A 22,395-nucleotide genomic window follows, 5' to 3' on the forward strand; every position below is an offset into this window, starting at 1 on the left:
TGTTCGTGGCAATGAAACACACATTGTGTCTCTGGAGCGAGATCCAGCAGCAACATCTTTACCACCCCCTATTTTTTTTTTCTTCCCTTCTCCCTTTTTCTATTCTTTTCCTATTTCAGTCCTTACAAAAGGAATCTTGTTTTACGTTATCTGCTCCTTTAGATGCCAGGTTGCCCTTTAAAGCGTATCATACCAAGGATTTCTATTCATATAAATGCTTTTTTTTTTTTTTTTCTAGAAAAGTTTAGGAAACTTCAAGTTTTGAAAAAATGCATGTGCATATCTGCACTGGCAGCAGGATCTGCTTGCAAATAATCACTGTGTATCCAGGGAAAGGGAAAAAACTTCTTTTGAAACTTTCGACGTGGAGAAAATTCTGTCGATAGAAAAATTGCTAGAAAGAAATAAAACTGCAGTTGGGGGAACAGACAATAAACATTTCAGATTGCTTTATGGCTCACTATTACAGGCAACTATCTTGCTTAAGTAGGCATAACATTTTTCACAGTATATATTTAAGGTTTTATTATGGTTTGGATGAACAGCAGGAAACCATCGCTCTTGAAGGGAGGGGGGAAATAATTTTTACCAGCCCAGAGGTCTGGCAGGTAGCAAAAGGCACTTTGTAAGCAGGACATGGGTGCGTGATTCAATGCAATGCCCTGCGTTGTGTCCAGCCATGTGGGCTGCTTGCAATGTAGGATGCATGCATGGGAGTGATGAGGTAGAATGGATCCTGGGGACCAGCACCACTCATACTGGGTTAGTTGCATTAGGGCTTTTACTGGGGCACCAATGGAGAACACCGCCCTGCAAGCAGCCTAACATTAGGGGCAAGCATCGGAGCATTTGGGGCCACTGCAGGCTCCTCTGGAGCAGCACTCCAGGACAGTAAGTTACGCAGAGACATCCACCTCCAGGCTGCCAAATCCTGACAGCTCAAAACAATGGAACAAAGAGTAACAGGAAAAGAACAGTCCACACCAACGCATCCAGCATTGTCCTGGATTCCCTTCGGCTTGCTTACAATGAGTGACGTCCTTCGGTCTGGGGTGCACCACTTCTGCCAGGATCGACCCCAGCCCATGCCCCAAATTTGGGAACCATGCCACAGCCAACAGCGACCCATGTATAAATCATTATGCAAGACAAATTGAAGTCACTTGATTTTTATCATTATTATTCCCCACACAGCAACAGCTTGCCCCTCTCCCCAGTTTACTTCTGCCTCCATTTATCCCACCATGGCCACCAGTAATCCAGACCCTTCAGAGCACAGGATGGGGACAAAAACCTTCCAATAAGCAGAGTTTCCCTGGCAAAGCCAGGCAGAGCCATGAGGAGCTAATCTCTGTGTACGTTATGTGAACTGAAGTAAGTAATTTTGCAGCTTATTCCCCTAGGTAGTCAGTGACCACTGTACGTCCCTGCTATTTAATTTGGCAGTTAACCTTCTGAGGGCTAGTAGTCATTTTAGATTAACCTTTGTATCTTAAAAATTAGTAAGCAATTTCCTTCGGGTTATTATTATTATTTTTTTAATTGTTAATTTTTCCACCTATTTCCAATGGTCATCTCATCTCCCACATTTGTTTGCCCTTTTCAATGCATCACTTTGTGAATCAGAGTTGGTGGAGGGTAGGGGGACAGATTGCTAAGAAATTGGAAAACATTTTAAAAGAAGTAAGATGAAGCATTTGTGCCATAGCTTACAATTATAATAAAATAAATCTAGAAACCATTTCATGTATGAGAGCATGTAAATTAGAAAAAAATATTCCTTTCTATAATGGATAACCATCTTAGGAACAGTAGAATGTGAGTAATTTGTCAGTTTTTCTTTTAATTAAAACTGTGAAGATAGTTCATGCACTGTTTGATTCAGCATCAGCATTTTGGATGGGGGCTAAAACTGATTTCCTCTTAAATCTGTGGGTTTCTCAGGACAACTAGTGAAGTGTGCCTTCATATTAAGCTCTTGAACCCAAGAGAGGTTGGCTTGTTCCAAGGCCAGTAAATCAACAGATATTGGAGTAATAGCTCTAATAAGGGACTTCTAACACTTCTGTAAATGCTCTTTTTACCAAAACAGCATCCATTTTTCCTCTCAGACAACCTGTTTTAATTCATTGCATCATTACCAAGCTGGTCCACTGTAAAATGAATTAAAATCATGCTAGTTAGAACAGATTCATTCTAGGTATTTTTCTCAATGCAATCCATGGAACATTTAACAATTTTTTCTTTTTTTTTTTTTTTTTTTGACAAGCAAGAAATCTGCCTGACTGAACTCTGAATCATATTTCTTTTTATCATTGCTACCTTGAATCTTCCTTGGGAGATGATTTAAACCAGTGTGAATTGAGGGTGGTCTATTCCCACCTTGCGGTGGGCAGGCACACGGTACCCGTGCCCATTCCAGAACTGTATCAAAATCTGCCTAACCAAAATACAGTACTGGTGTAAGTCCAAGTGGAGAGGAGCAATGTGTTCCTTCTGCAGAAATATGAATGCATGAATGTATATTTTTTTGCTGAGAAGAAGAGGATGAGCACAGAATATCGTATGGGTTGGGTATCAAAGTTTGCATCCCTCTGATTCTGTGTTAGACTCATCTCCCACATCTCCCTCACCATAGCTTCACCAATCAGGGGGCAGAACTCACTGTTATGGTTCCAGGAAACTCTCATCCCCTGCAGTATTCAGCTTTAAGTTTTAGATCCTGCTACCTTGCCTGTTTTCATAAATACCCACAGCACTCAATAAAATTAAAACATCAATGAACAAAACAGATCCATATGAAGTTTTCCCCACAGATTAGGAAAGGAGAGGAAGAACATCTGGTAGAGGAGCGTCGTGTTGCTAAATATGTTCAAGTTCCATTCTGATAGGTGAGTATAGCCATCACCTAACTTCTTTAATGTACCTGAATGCTCCTTGGATCAAAGCCTGGGGGATGTGAAGGAAAAGGCTGAAGACTGAAAAAGTGCAGCCAAAAAAAAAAAAAAAGGAAACATTCAAATGTATACTGTAAGCACCATGGTAGTCCCCTTTGTGAGAAAGAGCTCTTACTTGATTCCCTGGGAATTACTTGAAGACAAACATGGTGAGAATTACTTAGGAGAGAATTTGAGGGGAAGCACACCATGAATAAGAGGAGCAGATGCATCTTGAGAGTTCAGAATTCTTCCTGCCTCTAACTTTATATGCCCTTTACGCAATCTTCCACTAATTCTTCTACACTGATAGTCTATAGAACTTAATTACACAAAGTTTTTAAAAAATCCTTATATAAAATGCATAATGCCTGATATCTGAGTCACAAGCACAGTTAATGTAATCTAACACATATTGCGGGAACCTACTGCACACAGATATTACCAATTAGCACATGATTTTAACAATCAACATTCATGCAATTAATAGAACACTTCATATTCCTTCTAATTTTGAGCTCTGCATGAGCATATGTTATCATGACGGAATGTGGGATCATTTATTTATACTGGAAGCAAGGCTCCACACAGAAAGCTGAGATGCTGAAAGTTAGCTTAGAAGGGAAAAGGGTTCAGTTTTGCATTGAGAAATAAATACTTGCAGTCTGATTTTAGAGAGTCGAGCTGCATACTTACCTTCTCCTCGATTCTAAAATTCTGAAGGAGAAACTGTGCTTTGATTGCAGCCAGGGAACACAACCAGCAGTGAATCAACAAGCAAGTGAACACTTCTCCCTAGGAGTGGAGAGCACAGTGTCATCAAGATCCATGAGAAAGAAATAACCATATTGTCATGTTGTATTACTTAGATATTTTTGCATTTAGAGATTATAGTAGCTGAACATCTTGTTTTCCTTAGTATGTTTTTTGTAATATTTTACTGTGATTAGGGGGGAATTATTATTCTTATATGCCAGATGAAGAGCAAAGGTATAAAGAGATTAAGTCATATCCCCAGAGTATTTAGGCACCCATTCCCATCAAATTCCATAGGATTAAGGCATTTAATACCTTTAGAGTCTGGTCCCATCTCCTTTCCTCACTGCAGAGGAAGCAGGGAGCTGAATCCCTGTTTCTAGCACCCTGCTAATTGCCAGCCTACCTGACTTGTCTGCTGGTTCTAACATAAGCTAACATAAGCAAAAAGCAATAAAAACTTACTTTAATTACTGAAATCATAGATGCATTACTAGCTCATTAGGGAGAAAAGCTGTTTAGTACAGAGGTGCTTTTTTTACACGTAGGTTGAAAAGAATCACAGTGCTGTTGCTGCTGCGTTCCCAGTCTGTCACCACGAAGAACTTCAAAACACAGAGGTTGCACGAGTCTTCCCTCCTGAATATCCTCATATCTGCAGCTTCTTGCAGAAAAGTCTCACATGTTCCCCACCAGTGAAAACATTCATGCAGCCTTCACACCCAGCAGCTCACCCTGTGAGCTTCAAACCAAGGGTATGCCAAGGCCACACCTGACCTGCACCTCGTTTAGGAAGCTGCCTGCTCTAATCTGCCTTTCTAAAAATCTTAAATAATCCAACAAGACTGACATACAGCCCTCTTCCACTTGCAGGTGATGCATCTGACAGCAGAAGTGACCACACTGCACAGTGGCTGCCTGCTCCTCGCCTGTCCAATGGGCAACTGACAGCATTGAGCCCAAAGCCCTTGGGCCTTTACTTCAGGAACTGCTCTAAGCCTCTGCCTCAGGAGGTTGTTGCTGCGGGGAATTTTCCTCCAGCAGCAGGAACCGAAGCAGCTGCAAGAGCTGCAGATGTAGGCTCTAAATCATCGTGTCTTTCCCTCTTTCAGGACAAGCTCCTGAGAGAATTTGGTTTACCACACATCTGACGTGCGTTTATGTGTTGCGGAATGGGAGTAAGGCAGTGATTCTCAGGGCATAACTATTGTGAAAAACATCAGAGGAGTTTTCATCTCCCTCTTCGCTTTCCCCCCTCCCCCCTCAAGGTAGCATTCCCACAGCATCACCTTTGGGCTAGCTGCTGTTCCAAACCAAAACATATCATGGTAATCTATAAGTGGCCAAAGAAATGAGAGATTTCACCTGTGGCTGCAGTGTTCCTATACTTATCTCAAGGGCTCTTCAACCAAATTTAGGTAAGCAAGGAGGAAAGGGTTCTGAACATCAGTATCCAAGTGTCTCGACTGCATGCCTTGAAACAAATGTGCTGTGAATGCAGTCTCAGTTTTCATGATGATAACAGAGGATACACAACTGTAAAGAAATAAGAGAGGGGGAAAAAAAACTCAGTTTGCCTGAGGTAACTTCAGTCCAGGTAATTGGAGCCTCACTGGTGTCCCTGTCAGAGTGGGAAACTAAGGGTAAAGGCTTTCATACTGACTAAATATCAAGAGATACTCCCCTTTTTGTTGTTGTTGATATCAATAGTAAATGTGCAGGTTTTTTTTAACCATTATTTTTACTGAAGGCTTTACTGCACAAAGAATCCAGGGGGAACAGAAAATCATATAATTGTGCAGGTTGGGGAATTCTCTAAAAATACGTAACCATGACACCCTTGTCATTGCCAATCAAGTAATCTTGAAAAAAAAGTAAAGTAATTAGCCTTTGAGAAGAGCATAAAGCTAATTAAAAATGACAACTTAGTCATCTCCACAAACAGCACAGAACCAGTCAGTAGTTCTTAGCTCAGTGTGATGCAATACCTTCACCTGCCAAAGGGGCCTTTCTTCAAGCACATCAAAAGAAACTACTGTCATAGGATAACATTTTTCCTTTGTTCTAAAATTTGGATTTGCTTCATCTACCATACGGTATGTCTTTCAGTTCTGTGCGTGTGTGTGTGTTTTACTGTCTTTTACTAAGACTTTTGCCACCTATCAGTAATTTTTATAATCTAAATGACATTTAGGAGCATACAAAGTCATATAAAATGAGACTATAAAATGTGAAGCATGAGCATATGCATTGTCTGAAAGACTTACAAGTTACAATTAATAACTTCATCCTCATAACAAAGTTGGTTCTTCAAGACTTTCTAAAAAATAGCCAAAATCAAAAAGAAACCCCCAGCCCTTCATTTATGCAAATATTTGGGGCAGATATTTCTGTACTCTCATAGATGTTAATAGCAATGGTTTAATTAATATTTTGGGAACAAGAGTGAATATTTTTCTGTTGTCATAAAAAATGCTTGAGGAGAACACATTTTCAGAAAGTTATCACAGTTGCTAACACTTTTCTGTACAGATATCTTGCAGGTATAGAAGACAACAAATGCCTATCCTTCCAAACCCTAGGATTCTAAGTATTTTCTAACATACGCATACAATGTAAATACATATAATTACATATATTTTCTACAGCCAGTAGTCCATGCTGCCTTATTGCTTAAAGCCCATCTGCACTGAAGGATTAAGGTGTGCTAACAGAATCACAGAATCACAGAATTGCCAGGGTTGGAAGGGACCTCAAGGATCATGAATCTCCAACCCCCCTGCCACATGCAGGGCCACCAATCATCCCACCTAATGCTAGACCAGGCTGCCCAGGGCCCCATCCAATCTGGCCTTGAACACCTCCAGGGATGGGGCATCCACAACCTCTCTGGGCAGCTGTTCCAGTACCTCACCACTCTCTCTGTAAAGAATTTCCCCCTGACGTCCAACCTAAATCTCCCTTCCCTCAGCTTAAAACCATTTCCCCTTGTCCTGCTGTCACTCACCCTTTCAAAGAGTTGATTCCCCTCCTCTCTGTAGGCTCCCTTTAGGTACTGAAAGGCTGCAAAAAAAAAAAATACAGGTTTGATCCTCAGAATAGGAACTGATGGGCAGAGGAAAAGAGGTTTTGATCAGATTTTCCCTGCTAGTGTTTGACTATAGTTTAAGTTCCAGCTTGCTAGAATAGAATAATGATTTAGGGAAGCCCTTAGGCTGCAGAAACACAATGCACTGGAAACAACCTGCAAAACAGAATAATAGTGACTCAGAGCAAGAGCTGAAAACTTAAGCTCCTTTGACTTACCGGACGTAAGAGGACATGAGTTGGTAAAATAGTTACAGATGTGTATCTAGATCAAATAAAAAGACCTTGCAGCCATACAGAAAAAATGTATCTGCTTGTGCTTCCACTCCTATGAAAGCCTGAAGCAGAAATAAAACGTTTGCTTATATTTTGAACAAATGTTGGATAAAACAAAATTCTGAGCAGTGTTGAACCAGATAAGGACCTTGATCCTGCTCTGTAATGAATCGTAAGGCGCAGTTCAGAGAGGCCAGCTCTGACTTAGGAAAGCAAGTCTCCTTAAGCTTCCTCTGCAGTCAGAGGGGATCATCCATCTTCAGCTGTTGCAAAGAGGCATCATTCTATTCGAGTACATGGAAACAGACCAACATACACAGGCTGACTATCCCAGGCTGTTATCCCAAATGTACAAACCTGCACTTCTTAATATGTAATTCTTTACATGCCAAATGTAACGGCATTGGAGAATCTTTCTGAGCTTCGATTTGCAATCTTCTCATTGAAAACATTTCGCCTGTCAAATGGGCCCTCTGGCTGAGGTCTGTATTTGGTGCAATTCTGAATGATTCTAAGGTGTTTTTTTTCAATTTTCTATTTATTTTAAAGAAGATTTTATATATATTAAACAAGTTTTTACAGCTCCTCAAGGAATCAGCCTTTTCAATAAGCTTACTGGACAAGCAGGTGGTTTGGTCTCTGGTTTTCTTTGGTGCTATAGAGCATAGGGAAGATAAGGGAAGTGTTGTTTTCTCTTCCTTTTTTTGCTTTCCCCAAGCAAAAATTAAATTTTTACAGGAATGAAGTAGTGATCTACAACACCTGCAAAGAGAAAGCGTCTACTTGATCTTTTGACATTACACTTGTTTCTGAAGGGAAGGTGGGAATGGAAATAAGATATCTGTGTAGTAAAGAGAGGAGAAAAGAGTAAAATCTCCACTTGTTCTTGTACCTCTCACCAGGCCTACAGACCTTAAACTTAATTCCAAGTTTAACCTGCACAAATAAATGGAAAAAATACACTGTGAGGAACAAGTCTACACTGGCAGTGGAGTGGGTTTGATGACGCAACAGTTCTTTTTCCATCTCTGATTTCTTTGATACTATTTATAAAAGGGAAGCAAAAATGATGGGCCACTCCAAATAAATCATTAGCATAAACCAAGAGCAAGCATCAAAATTGGCAAATGCCTCTTTAAGACTTGTGTGGATCATGGAGCCAGGGAAAAGACTAATAACACACCTCTCTGAAGGTCCTGGGCTATGTTTATTTCCCATATTTATTTAAAAGAAAATCAAAATACTTTTAAGCAAGTCAGCTGGTTCCAAATTTAGGAACAATTGAACAAAGAGGAATCTGCTAATTCCAGATGGAGTGCATATAGTCCCTTGGCACTTATTACTTACCAAATGTTTCAGAAAGCAAACACATGACCTAAAGGATTTTGTGAGTGTGGGGTCCTCAAAAATGCTCTTAACAAGTCATGTCTTTCCAACCATATTTACTTTACCCACACACAAAAACCCACTTAGTTTTTCCATTTTTTTTCGGGGGGGGAGGGGATGTGGGGAAAGAGCAGACAATGCTCCCTTTAAAGACTATTTACGTACAATCCAGTTATTCTACAAGGCCAGGGGCTCTGTAGGTGTCTCCTTTGAAAGGCTTCAGCTGTGGAGCATCTGCTCCCCGTGCACGAAGGCCACCTTTCCCTGCACTGTGGCTGGTGGAGGTGTTAGCTAATGCAGGAGCCCTCCCATGCAGTGGTGTGGGAAACAGGCACCCACAGCCAGCTCCTTGTCTCAGAGAGCCAGCACAGGTTTTGTTTGATTTTTCTTACATCTGGTCCTTTTCATGCACCCACTTGTATCCCGTCGTCCTGCAAACAGATGCTGTAGGAAACTGAGTCTGATAAACACAATTAGGATTTTATTTTTTTTTTTAATGAGTATTGTGTTTCATTATTATAATTGTTTCACCCCCATGTTAAATACTTTGGGGGAAGTATAAATTAGAAAAAAAAAAAAAGAATTTGAAACAATTTTGCCCAAAATAAAATAATCCTGTGGAGATACTTCCCTTTGCAGCAGTGGTCCAGCCCCAGCAGCACACCAAACCTTCCCATCTTCTGCTGTACATATGGGAGCATTTCCTACAATGGGTCTGTCCTTTTTAGCTGGTGGGACAAGTCCATTCCCACCAAAGGGGCAGAAACCAAGAGACCAGGGTGTGAAATAAAACTCGGGCTTATCGTTTTCTATTACTATTATTAGATTTGACATCAGGATAATATGGATAATATACTGATTTTTATATAGGCATATATAAAAATATATGCATATTTTTTAAAAAGTGAATCCCCTCTTCTGCAATGCCAAAAACAAACAAACAAAAAAAACCTACATTTAAGAAAATGAATTGAGATTAAGAGAGATCTAAAAAAGATTTTTTACTGTATTAAAAACAGATAAGTATAGTTTAGTTACAGGTTTTGTGTGAGATCTATTTCCTTAAGGCTTCTCTTTTTTTTTTTTTTAATAGAATCATAAAGGTTGGAAAAGACCACTCAGATCATCCATTCCTACTGTTAACCCATAAATATCTAAGGGGAGGCAGGAGGCAAATGGATGAGGTCAGGCTCTTCTTGATGGTGCATAGTGATAAGACAAGGATTAATGGCCTCTATGGTTGGACCTGATGATCTTGACAGTCTGTTCCAACCTGAGCAATTCTGTGTTTCCATGATTCCAATATTTGAACATAGGAAGTTTCACACCAACATGTGGAAGAACTTATTTACAGTAAAGGTGATGAAGCACTGGAACAGGCTGCCCAGAGAGGCTGTGGATCTCCTATGGAGATATTCAAGACCTGCCTGGATGCCTTACTGTGCAACCTATTGCAGGGATGTTAGTCTCAATGATCTCCTAAGGTCCCTTCCAACCTCTGTCGTTCTGTGATTACATTAAATTACGTGATTACACACGTAATTTAGTTACACATTTGAATGAGGTCTATTTCCTTAAGGCTTATCTTTTTTATTTTTTTTCTGTAGAATCATAAAGGTTGGAAAAGACCACCAAGATCATCTCATCCAATGTTAAACACATTGACCCATTCTCTTTTCACTCTGTCTCTTGTTTTAAAAACCCTCATTTACTCTGCAACCCTCTCACCAGGATCTGAATAAATGCCATATTTTCACAACTGTGGACTCAGACCAGAAAGAACCTGAGGACAAACGCCCTTATTTCAGTGCAGTGCCAGCCCCACATGGGCTGCCTAGTGACAGAAATGTGTGCACCCAAACCACGCTACCGCAATCCCCAAAGTTTTTGCACCGCCACCACTTCTCTGCAAATCCTTAAGCTGCACCAGCTGACTCCACCGAACAAATTATTTTACATTTTTTAACTGAAATGCTTTTTGTTTTTATTTTAATGAATCCCCTAACTCCGAGTTTAATTAAACTCATGTTTTTTAATTAATTACCAACAAATGCAAATAAGGGAACCTACACAAACATGCATTCACCGTTCACAGATAGATACAGTTGCTGGTTTTTTTTTTTTTAATCCTCAAGAGTCAGGATTTGAAAATCTTTAAGTCTTGAGGGTCACAACCCCCAAATTATTTTCAGTTGGGGATTTATGAGAGTATCTTCCTAGTGAATGGCAGGGAGCTCAATTGCTTAAAGGAACATAAAGCAAACTGCAGTTTCATTAGCTTAACCGAGTGTTCTAGTTAAACAACGGTACAAGTCAGCAGAATTAGGCTTCTGTGTAAGTTATTAGAAGAGAAGTGTAGAATGTAGGAACTTCTCCATCAGAATTGTGTACAGTTAATAGTCCTAAATGCTGACAAACGCAAATGCAGGCTTATTAAGTACTCTCTCTGGTTATCCAAGTTCAGATACAACGGAAATCCTAAAAGGAGGAAAGCAGAGTTCAAGCAACAAAACCCAAAGCTCTGAAAGCCAGGAAACACAAATTTAAGGCATGGAATATGCTCATGCTTAAAGCTTGGAAATTGCAAGCACCTCCTGGTACTTGCAGTGGCTGCCAGTGCCTGAGGACATTTCACAGGGGGTTTACCTTCTTTCCTGTATAAGAATCATTATTTTCAGCATGAAATATTTCAAAATCTCACGAAATATTACTCTGAAGAGCTTCTCTGATGACTTTTTAAACTTAAAATGCCATAAAAGCAGCCTGTCCTGTTTCCAGAGCTAATACGTAGGATTATTTAAATTGCTACAGCGAGAAGCCAGGAATCTTTGTTTCTGTTCCCTTCTAGGTCTGACATGGATGAATTTGGCCGTGGCCACTCGTCCCATTTAGACCTCACAGCCCCAGAATGACTTCAGTTCACATACAGCGTTCTCCAGCTTGCTTAACCCTGAGCTGGGCAATGAGTTCTGACCTTGCTGGAACACAGCCCAGAGCCCAGCTCAGCATCCCATCCCTGGCACCAAGCACAGCCAGCAAGAGGCCCCTGGGCACTGTGCTTTCACCTAAAAGCAGCAGGCAATGCTGGTTTTCCTGCAAGGCAAAATAATTTTTTATGTGCAGCAAAGCCACATACCTATGGAAACTGTGTTCTGCAACATACCCTTCATGTTTCCACTTCTTTTTATTTATATGAAATGATATTCAGAGTTTTTATATGTGTATACCCATACACTCTGTGTCAGTCACTTCTACTTATCCCCGTTCCATCCTCCTCCCCAAAATATCAGGCAGATTTCTCCGCCATTTACTGTGGAGCAGGTCAAGTGTTTTTTTGACACCAAAGTATCTGCACTTCCTTAAAAGGCTTTACTGCCCCACAGGATGCAGTGTGTGAATGCACTCGTTTTTGGTGCTTCTTTCCCCACCAAGAGAAAAAATAATATCTTAGAGGCATGCGTATGTCATACAGCTTTGGGGCAAGTGGGAATTTTTCTGACTCTGTGTCCCCTCTGCATCCCCAGATGAAAAATGGGAATCAGTCACCCTTAATGAACTTATGCAAAAAAATGTAATTATGTTAAGCTTATCTAACTGATGTATTTTGAGGAGGTTAACTGAAAGATGTCAGACGTGCAAAGTTATTTGTTGTGTTTAAAGATACTTGTGCTCTCATCCTTGGGAAAATTCTTCACGTTCCCTGTCCTGCTGCACTTAGCAATGATCCTATCTTGATTGCGTTCCAGTTACCCCGTGTCAAAAATAATCAGGAAGAGGAATGATAAAGCGCGAGAGCGTTCTGAGGAAGGCTGCAATCCCAGAGACACCTCCTTCCCCTGCTTGCCCAGAACACATGCAAAACAAAACAAAACAACAAGAAGAGATCTGTGTCCACCCACCTCCTGAGCAGTACGATGGTCTGAGTACAAGAGGATGGAGTGCACAGAGCATTGCTCCAGGCACACAGAACCTGGGCTCCCACCCAGCCGTGCCTCGGCGAGGTGGGATTTTCCTTCCTTAAGAAATATTGCAAACAGAAGATTCCCATGTTTGAAAGGTCAGAGGAAAAAATATAATGCACTCATGAAGAGACAACCTCATTAATCCTGTTGTTCTTGGCCCAGTCAATAGAAGAAACATAAATGCTGTCAGCACTGCGCCGCTAGATAAAGGATAGAAAGTGGGAATGAAATGTTTTACTGCGAGGACTGTTCTGATGGTTTGAGAACATTTCTGGAAATAACCTGAGCTGAGAAAATGTTTCCTAGGAGGAATACATGCTGTGGGAAACTGGGTGGAAGATAAAGTTTGGTCAGTGACCTTCTCACTATCCTCTAATCACGCAGCATGCTGCTCAAAGAGAGAAAAGGGAAAAAGAAGGGGATATTGTGCAGGCTGAGATGCTGTACCTTCCTGGCACTACATGAAGTGAAGTGGAAAACACAGTGGTATCATAAATCTCTATTTCATGCTCTCGGATACTGTAGTGAAATAATAATCGACTGTAGCTTGCAGGGGAAAAAAAAAAAAGCATTACTTTTGTTTTAGGGCACTGTAAGAGCACACAAAATGCAATACACCTTCAGTGAGCATAAAAACAAATGACAAAGTTGCCAAAAGGGGAACACGGGAATCTGCATAACATTACAAATGGAGAGAGAGCATCACATCTCCCCAAAAGCAACAGTGACAGAGGGGACCTCTTCCATACAGGTGGCTTCAGGAGCCGTCCGTGGCCAAAAGCTCTGCTTAAATACACACACAAGTGCATCAGCAGCGTTTGGCTGCTGTCTGTGTGCAGAGTGAGTAAATATTAGCATACATGGGTACTCTTGGGAAGATTAGGAAGCCATCAAATACAGCTATCCGCAGCGCTCTGCACACTGAGAGAGCATTAGAAAACTCCTTGCTTTGGCTATTTGCAGGGAATATCACTTTTCTTTTCTTTTTTTTTTCTTTCTTTTTCCTTATCTCTTTTTCCTTATCTCTTTTTCCTTAAAAAAAAAAAAAAAAAAAAAAATTCCTGTAATTAGTATGTCTAAAAAACAGTCGTTTCAGGACTGGTGCTAAAGAAATGCCAAGACTGTTCTGGTTTCTGTATCAAGCCTTTGAAAAACACAGTGCGGTCCTCTTGAAGCAGCACCATTGGGGTAAAGCCACAGTACAGAAGTTGGGTAAATATTTTCCTTGTGCTCATCAGTAGCTGGCTGTTGACAAACATCCTCCTAGAGTGGTAATGCAGGATAATGCTGTCATTACCAGGGAATAAACACTGCGGTTGTAGCACGTCTCCATTGCTCTCTCAAAATAGAGGGCATGCAGAGAATTATACAAGATCTCCCAAATATTTCACCAATCAGCACTGAAATAATTGCAGAAGTGACTGGTGAGGTAGTTCAGAAAAAAAGCAGGATGAATCAATGCTCAAAGTAGAGATAAATCTTCCAATTTTCATTTTTATTTATCTTTTTTTGGGTGTTCTTAGAAAAAAAAAAGGAAATGGACTGGACAGAACAAGATTTCTGTCTGTCTTCTTCACTTGCTGGTTTCCTATCAGACATGAAACAGAACGGGTGCAATAAGCTATTCTCTTATTTTTCTTCCATCCATCTGGAAACAAGAACTAGCAGAAGTCTGACAAGAAAGCCTGATCTCCAGCCAGATTTCTAGAAATGTTAATAGGAGTTCCTTATTCAAAAGTCACCTTCAGAACTTTTGAGTTTCTTTTCCTGATAGTTCAGATGTCTCATCATTGACCACAATTATTTCTGGAAAGGGACCAAAACATGTCCTTCAGGATTCTCCTCCTACCATATATAATGAAATATACAGCTCTGTAGAAATGTATCTATATATCATGCATTTACATGATAATGCTGGTTACTCGAGATGAGATTAAGAATAAAACCTTTTGAAAAGATGATAGACAGTAACATAGGAACAAGATGAATATTTCACTCATGGGCTTTGCTCAGAAGAGTTTGAGATGGAGAGAACATTTCTTCTGCTTAAGAATCAGCTTGGAGCTTTCTGGATGCCAACCAGAGAGGTCTCATAGATACCCCAGTGATGGGGAGCATCACTGTAACTCATGCGTGGCTTGATGAGTTGGATGGGACCTTTAAAAGCCATCTAGTCCAACTTCCCTGCAATGAACAGTAGAAACAGCTCAATCACAGAATCACAGAATCACAAAATTGCCAGGGTTGGAAGGGACCTCAAGGATCATGAATCTCCAACCCCCCTGCCACATGCAGGGCCACCACCATTCCACCTAATGCTAGACCAGACTGCCCAGGGCCCCATCCAATCTGGCTTTGAACACCTCCAGGGACGGGGCATCCACAACCTCCCTGGGCAGCCTGTTCCAGTACCTCACCACTCTCTCCGTAAAGAATTTCCCCCTGACATCCAACCTAAATCTCCCTTCCCTCAGCTTAAAACCATTTCCCCTTGTCCTGCTGTCAATCGGGGTGCTCAGAACCTGGTCCAGCCTGACCTTGAGATTCTACATGGATGGAGCATCCATGGAGGTGTATCCATGGTCGGGGCATCCAAAGACTTGCCTGGGGATGATGTTCCCAATCCCTCAGAAGCTGGAGATGGTGATTCAGACAGAACTTGCTGTGAGCAGGAGCTCAGAAAAAACAGCAAAGACCATAGAGGCTCAGACAGATCTCTACAACCAGAGCATTCATTCCATCACTTCTACTGGGTGAACTTCAGGACCAGGTGGGACCTACTGATGCTCTGAGCAATGCCACATCACAGCACCAGCTGAATTTTCCTTCTCCATTTTGTACAGTGCAACTTAATGGCCCTATCGACATCTTCTGTGATATACGTCCTATGATCAGTGCAATTACTGCATGTCATCACCACTGTAAATTTACCCAGCCTGAAACCATTTTAAACTTAAACTGCATACTTAAGAACTACTATCCACCTCCTCTTTGTAAATTAGCTATATGATTTATCTGTGGGAACCATTTCAAAAAGTATACATTCAGAAATACATATACCACATGATGTCTTTTCCATATGGCATCTCATAATTATTTTGCTGTGTGTGAACATGATGAAAACAGTTTCATAATTCTCTAAGGGTTAGGGTAAATTATTTCAATTAGACATATTTCAGAGCAAACATTACCTTAGGGTTTATTAATAATAGTACCTGAGAAGGAACAGCTGCCTTTTAAGCAGTGAGAGCTGTCAGCTTCTCACTGCCCCCCCTGTAGCACCCCTTTTGTGACTCTAAAAAAATGGCAGATTTTCTCATGCTTTACCTAAACAGAGAACTTGGCAGCAGAGACCTGGTTGTAATCCTCAGCAAGGGAGCTGGTGGGTGGATTTTTTCCCTATAAACTCTTGTATAAACCACACCAGTCTCCTGGTATTTATTTTGTGTAATGCTGGAAATCATACACAGATCCAACAGGCCATGTAAAAGAGTTTTGTAACTTCCTGAAATCCTTTCAGACGAAATCTTTTCTCCAACAGTGGTCCCAGGTCATGGGGATATCATCACCAGTTTTTAAGGGCAAGGTTCCTCAGCCGTTTGTAAGAGCAGAACTTTGAAACTAGGCAATGAAAATCTAAATTAGATCAGCTAATTATTAGGAATTGCTAATGGAATTATTAAAAAAGGAAATCAAGTTGTTGAGGTATACAGACTATTTTGTAAGCACTGAGCTTAGAAGCAGCCTGTATCACAGTTTTTAGTGCCCGTTCCTCATCTAGCTGTTTTTATGTATTAATATCATGGTATGGTGTGCACTGATTTTGAACTACAGCTTCTGTGGTTAAGCCTCCCTGCAATTAATACTGCTGTGTTTAAAGGCAAATGCCTAAGAATCACTTAGGTGCATTCAACTCCCTAAAAACCTGAAGGTGAAGTGTGCTGAGAATCGATTCCTGTCTCTCCTCACCCCACTCTGCTTGCAGGGCTGAGGAAACTGACCTTAAATACACAGTCATTACAGCTGGGTTGAAGAAAGGGACAGAGTCTTCAGGGTGATAAATAATATGGATACAATCGTGGAGAGGGCTGGTGTGACTGACTCCTTGCTACAAACTGTGGGCTAGAATAAAATCTGCCATGGAGCTGTAGGTCTGAGTGGGAAGTAGGCAATTAGCTCCCACCAGCTCTGCTTATCCATGAGCACGCGTGAAGGAGAGCTGGAGGCACCCAGTCTGGATTGAAAAAACTGAAACTGAGAACTCTCTAATATTGTCTGTGAAGACCTTTTAGAGTAAATATACTGAGAAATCAACCCTCACCATCAGGTGTGGGTCCTCCATCCCTGGAACTGCTCAAGGTCCCATTGGATGGGAATTTGGGCAAACGCATCTAGTGAGAGGACATCCCTGCCCATGGCAGGGGGTGAAACTAAATGGTCTTTAAGATCCCTTCTCATCCAACCCTTCTATCGTTCTATGATGGTCAGTCTTTGAATCCTGCAGTCCTTGGGTAGCTATGAACTGAGATGGAGCAGGCATCTAATTTATATCGTGTATCATTGCCATCACCTTCAGATACATATTTACTTTTATATAAATACCAAAAAAGGTACAAAGGGAATATACATACACACATAACTGTTGGTATAATAAACACATACACTGTCCATGATTGCTTGAAAGCCAATACCAGGATATCTGAACTGCTTAGTTATCACCAGGCCAAACACGAGAGTTACACTACACCATTATCACATTTAAATCTTTGCATCTTAGCTGTAAGAGGCAAAAAAAAAAGCATTTCTAAAGAGAAAAAATTGATTGGTAGAAGGCATTCAAGCTATAAAGTATTTCCTTTTGGTTCAGGTCCTAGTATTTTTGCCTGGCTCAGCTTCAGGCAGCTCTATAACTCTGCAGAATGAATTCCAAAGGGCCTCTTGCCTATATCTTTGTGCAAGAACACTCACACTTAGCCATGAAATTGTCACAAGAGAAACTGCTTGCTTCCCTGTTTTCCATGGCATTTTGATTTCCCTGAGACTTCCCAAAGAGGAACCTTGCATGGTCCCCACCCCACAAAGACATTCAGTATTGGCTGCCACCAGCTGAAAGCCCAGGCATTTTTCTCTCACCCACTTGTTCTGCTCCTGTGCATAAAAATCCAAAGGAAGAGAATGACTGAGAACCCAGAGCCTCTGATCCCTGTAATATTTTGAAAAACAAGCCAGTTGTTTCACATTGGGTCTACTATTTCATTTGGGGAAAAACATATTCTCAGTGCTGGAAGCATCTAATCTCTTTCTGCATGTCATGCAAAGAAAGGACTGCTATTCTAAGACCTCTAAACTGTGCTGTCCTCTCTGTTTAATCCCATTATTTATTATTCTCCCCATAACTAGACAAACATAATTACAGTTCATATGGTTTTACACTTTTCAAAATACCACACTTTGCTGAGTTCAATTCTTGGAACAAGTGTGCTGAAGAAATGATGCTTACTTGTTGGTACTCTCTGCGAGACCTTTCCTTCCTTAAGCGTTTGCAAATCCATTGGTTTACTTCAATCCAATTCAATGGAGATAAAAGCCCTGGAGATAATTAAATTCCTGTAACTCTTGCTAATATTGGCAGCTGGAGACAGGTAGGAGACTAAAAGGAGTGCCTCTGCTGCAGGAAGACTACAACATGAGGCTCTACAGCACCATTTATGTTGGTTTGGCCATAGCCAATAGGTACACGTGGGGTTCTGCACAGCACCCAGCCTCTCATACAAGCAGCAGCTCAGGGAAAATGGAGGCATCGTTTGAAAGCTGCATGAGGGGATGGGAAGTAGTGCAAGAAGGTGAAAAACTAGTGAGAGTCAGGAGATGGAGGACCCAAATTCAAAGGAAATGAAGCTTCAGTAATTCTATGTCTGAGGAAAAAATGTTTATGCTGTTGTCCTCATTTCCACAATGTCTTATTCTCAAAGCATTGTTTCAGTCATTTCTACACTGCAGTAAATTGAGAGCAACCAAACTGACAGGACTGCCTGATACCCAGTGTGCAGAATTTTGTATCCAGTTCTACACCCAGGCACAACATCTTGCCAACTGCTTATTGCTTTTGGACCTTGAAGATTACAGCAGCAATGCAGCAAGGGCTTATATTGCCATTCATTTGTACTGCAACTTCTTGCATACTGCAGGGCTCATGCTATTCTTATACCTGTTTGCACAATTAAATCCTGTGTACACTTCTGTTCAACAATTATGCAATATTCTCTATTGGCAATGGGACTAGAGTGGGAGTTAAGAGACAGACTTCCACCTGGTAGTAAAAGGTTGTGGGACTACAGAAAGTTGTGTGGTTTTTTTCTCCCCTCTGTCCATTTTTCCTCTTCCACACTTTGCCTCACTTATTAGTTCAAACTAAAAGTCATTGAGCGGAAAGGCCTAATTTCACCAGATGTTCGCATGAGCCTAGCATTAGGTGGGATGGTTGGTGGCCCTGCATGTGGCAGGGGGGTTGGAGATTCATGATCCTTGAGGTCCCTTCCAACCCTGGCAATTCTGTGATTCTGTGAGCCTAACACACTGGGAGCCCTTTCTTAGTTGAAGTCCGGATGGCCTATAGCAAAGTAGATAATAACAAGACTCACACATTGGTTTTCTTATATCTGCATGACAACATCACCATTGAAATGGGAATACTTGACTATGCTGTAAGAATACATTTTCACTTGTGTGTTTAGCTGTAACAGGCCCACTAACATACAAACACGGGAACTTAAAAGTGCCTCCATGAGAATTAATGGACAGTCTGACAAAGATCAGATTTGTCTTCTGCCAAGAAATGAATAATCTTAAAGCATCAGAGATTTTGCCATGCCTGCCTAGTTCTGAGTGCCATGCCCAGTCAGTGAACACATCTCTAACCCTGCCCCAAGGGAGAGACCAGACTTCTCCCAAATGTTTTCTACCACCTACAAGCCTGTCTCAAGACCCATCCACAAAGTTCCTTTGCTTTTTGAAGAAAAGAAATTTTCCTTGACAGAGGTGATTATCAGGCATTAAAGGCTAATCTTAGGTTTACTAATTCACAATTTTATTGTATTTCTTAACTAGTCAAAAGCAAATCCCTCTTGCTCATACCTTGTTATGTTAATATTGCATGCTACCATCACTGCTATTTTATCGTTTATCAGGAAAAAAAAAAAAATCTCAAGCAGAGATGTTAACATGACCCAAGGTGGTAAGGTCATGCACTTCAATGTGTTTTTCAGGTTATTTTATTTAATCCCAATGGGCTTTTATTTTGTCTGTCAATTTGTATAATAAAGTTGTTTTATGAGATTGAGCTTGCTCATATGTTGTTAGTGCACTTAATTAAACTCAGAAATGCTTAATCCCTTCTAGGGCCCTGATTCTATTTTGAAACATAGTGTTGTGTGGGCTCTTATTCAGAGAAAGTCCATGTAATTTGACACAAATTACAAAGGTCTCCCTGAAGTGTTTCCTTGTATGTTGGATGAAGGGAAGAAGAAGGATGTGGACGAGCATCAGCTGTTGAACTTCCATTTTGAAGGGAAGGACAGTAAGAAACACTTGGACCCAGTTCTAACACCGCTGCAGTCTGGAGGCACTGCTTGATTTGGGACCATCCGTACCCAAAAGCAGTAATAAATAATACATAAGGGGCTGCAGCTGCCTCCCCATTAAACATTGGCCTACCAGCCCTCTGCCACAACATGAGCCCACACACCTCCAGATCCATGGCAAATCCCCATAACTACAAGGCTTGACTGCCCCCCAATACAACCTGAGCTACAGACACCCAAGATATATCATTTTCTGCCCGTTCTGCAGTAGTTCTCTTACCTCTACCATCTCCAGATGTCACTCCACAAGGTACATGGTAAGACTTGACGCAGACCCATTTCCAGCCCTCTTGTTTGTCTAATCCACTGGTTGCTACGTTTCCCAGTAAAGGTGCTGACATTTGTTTGAGGCTATGACTGAATCAGACCTGTGAGGTATAAATAACAACGAGTATTAAGTAATTTCTCTTACAAGAAATAACTGTAAGCAATTTTCCCAACATTTCTTAGTTATGCCCAGATTTCTATGGTGCAGTGACTCATATAAAACAAGCCCAATTATCTTAGAATTAGGCAACTAGAAATATTCAAACAAGCATCAAGCTAGCATGACTGTGTAAGAAAGGCTGAAAGGGTGGCATAGTCAGAATTGAGATCTGATGTTCCACTTCAGCTAAACATTAGGTAAAAGGTAAGACACATATTACAGTTGTTCCACACCTGAAAACATGGATTATTGTTGGAAATCACTTACTAAAGGTTTATTGTACTGTGGCCATCGAAATCAGACAGAAAACTCTTACAAACTCAGCCTTAACATAGTTCCATTTTTTAACAAATGCAGCAAAAAAATTGTGGAAAATAACCCAACGAAAATTAAGCAGAATGTTCTTATTTTCACAGGAAGATTTGGTTTTAGCTTTTGGGAGGAGATTGAATTCGGCTGACATTTTCATACAACCAGTACATCCTTTCGTCACTGCTGAACTGAGCGAGTTCAAAGTCGCTGAACAGAAATAACTGGCGGGCCAGTTGTGGATCTGACATTCAGAATTAGGCAGATGGTAAGCACGAAAATACAGTCTGGGTTAAATACTGACCACATTTGCCAGAAGCACAGACAGAGAAACCCTATCCACGTCCAGATCATAGGCGGAGCACATCCAGATCTACCAAAACATTAAGAGCAGAATTCAGTATAAATTATTCCGTCTTAATAGTACATGGACATCTGACAGTATTTTTCTTTCATGCACTTTTCCTTCAAAAGGATGGAATTTCGTTCTGTGCTGGACACTTTGGCCAAGTGCTTTTCCCAAATGGATGCAATCTCCTTTCTGATCTGAGTGCCTAACACCAGTCTCCTACCATCTCGTCCAGACACTCTGCCCCGCTGCGCTGACGGCTAGGAGGTGATATTTAAAGCCATGCCAATTGAGCACAACAGGGGATAGGCAGAGCAGAAGCAACAGAAGGAGGATTTTGCAAGAGCTCTCTAGGTCACGTTAAACTCCTTCTCTGGCCACATCAAGTGTCCAGCCCGTATGCCTGAAAATCTTGCTTTAAGCTGTTGTTATTTATTTGGAAATTTACTGTGGCTGTGGTTTAACTCCGCATTTCAGAGCTATCCTTTAATTGATACAGTGCTCTTCATCCTTCATAAACAATAATCAAAGGCGCCAATACCTTGGAGGACAGAGTGGCAGGTGATCAATACCAGAGGATGACCAGGTCTCTGTAGGAACGTTATTTATACATCAAAATTTATACCAAAGAAGAGAAAGCAAGTCTGTAAAAGCTGTATTTCTTCATTAAAAGACTCGTACCTTTGGCTAAGCTTCAGTAAAAGCCTCGCAGACAAACTTCTTTGTTTCTGGCAGAAATAAATATTTATTACTGAACTGGGAAAAATACTCTTACAAAGTCTAACTATTTTAATAAAAAATTTAATATGTTTATTTCTTCCAGACAGCAGATAAAAAGCTGTCAGACAAATAATGGTTTAAATTACAGTGAGATGTTTTCTTTACCTAATCTTTCTTTTTCTTCTTCCTTCAAATCTATGCAGCATGCTCTGAATTTTTATTTTTAGTAAGAAATGTCAAGGAAACACTTTATAGTAAGTGGCTGTTCACTATTAATTCTTTTGTTATTAAACTTGGGAACATTAATTAGCATTAATCGCTTTGGCACTAATATAGATTTCCCACAATAAATTCTTTACACACATATACAGACCCTATAATCTAATCAAGCAATTTTCTCCTACCTACTTGGAAGGGAGAAAAAGAGCAAGGCTGTTCTCGTTATTTCTACTTTTTTTTTTTTTTTTTTTCAATTCTGAGAAGGAGGTGGTGCAGGAGAAATGGAACCTGTACACAGAGAACAGAGAAAATAACTATTGCCACACTC

The 22,395-nt window shown here is 40.7% G+C and overlaps 1 long non-coding RNA gene across 1 annotated transcript; it reads right to left on the reverse strand.

Moving 5' to 3' along the window:
* Positions 1-3,651: 3,651 nt before the first annotated feature.
* LOC149917180 (uncharacterized) lies at positions 3,652-21,154 on the reverse strand. Its single transcript, XR_016467976.1, has 5 exons — positions 21,084-21,154; positions 20,264-20,411; positions 6,700-6,755; positions 5,058-5,228; positions 3,652-3,731 (listed from the first exon to the last, which is right to left on the reverse strand). It is a non-coding gene; the product is annotated as an uncharacterized LOC149917180 (long non-coding RNA).
* Between the last annotated feature and the right edge of the window lie 1,241 nt (positions 21,155-22,395).

Source organism: Phasianus colchicus, chromosome 7 (genome assembly GCF_987193195.1).
Source record: "Phasianus colchicus chromosome 7, bPhaCol1.hap1.1, whole genome shotgun sequence".
NCBI lineage: Eukaryota > Metazoa > Chordata > Aves > Galliformes > Phasianidae > Phasianus > Phasianus colchicus.